Genomic DNA, 946 nt, shown 5'->3' with positions numbered 1-946 from the left:
CATATGAAATGTGTTTTGATTTTTAATTTTTGGATTAAGAAACTCAGATTGCCGTAATAACCTTTTATTTCTTCCCGTGTATATTATTACAAATTATATATACTTTCAAACATAGTTTTTTTTTTTTTTTTAATTGAGACAGAGTCTCGCTTTGTCGCCCAGGCTGGAGTACAGTGGTGCAATCTCGGCTCACTGCAACCTCCGCCTCCTGGGTTCAAGTGATTCTCCTGCCTCAGTCCCCTGAGTAGCTGGGACTACAGGTGCACACCACCACACCCGGCTAATTTTTGTATTTTTAGTAGAGATGGGGTTTCACCATATTGGCCAGGCTGGTCTTGAACTCCTGACCTCAAGTGATCCACCCGCCTCGGCCTCCCAAAGTGCTGGGATTACAGGCATGAGCCACTGCGCCCAGCCTTCAAACATAGTTTTAATGTCAGTACATCTTTAATGACTTGAAGTTTTAAAACATTTTAAGCCTTTAGGGTGAAAGCCATTTAATTAATTTGCTCTAGAAATAAGCACAAAAAATTATAGTTAATTTGAATACATGTATGTAATGCATGCCAAAATAACTTGTTAATAGCTATGTGCAACTGCGTTGCATACATTGATCACTAATGGCATTTAAAAATGATCTACCTAAATCTGAGGATCTGTTTATTATACATCAGTAGTACTAAAATATACCACCCTGTTTTTATGTGTGGGTGTTTTTCTTGATTGATTGATCCTGATAAATTAAACAGTAGCTTCAAGTATGGACTTTTAACTTCTCCAGTTAATGCATCATATGTTTACTGGCTAATATTAGATTGAACATTTTTCTCTCTATGTCAGTATCTCCATATGCACATTGGTTGCCGCATATATACATCTGAGTTTGAAAAGTTCTTCTGAGATTACCTAAAAGTAACACCACAGATTCCTTCCATTGTAAATACTT

This window comes from Gorilla gorilla, chromosome 2, assembly GCF_029281585.2.
Source record: "Gorilla gorilla gorilla isolate KB3781 chromosome 2, NHGRI_mGorGor1-v2.1_pri, whole genome shotgun sequence".
NCBI lineage: Eukaryota > Metazoa > Chordata > Mammalia > Primates > Hominidae > Gorilla > Gorilla gorilla.
Note: the sequence above shows the minus strand (reverse complement) of the source record.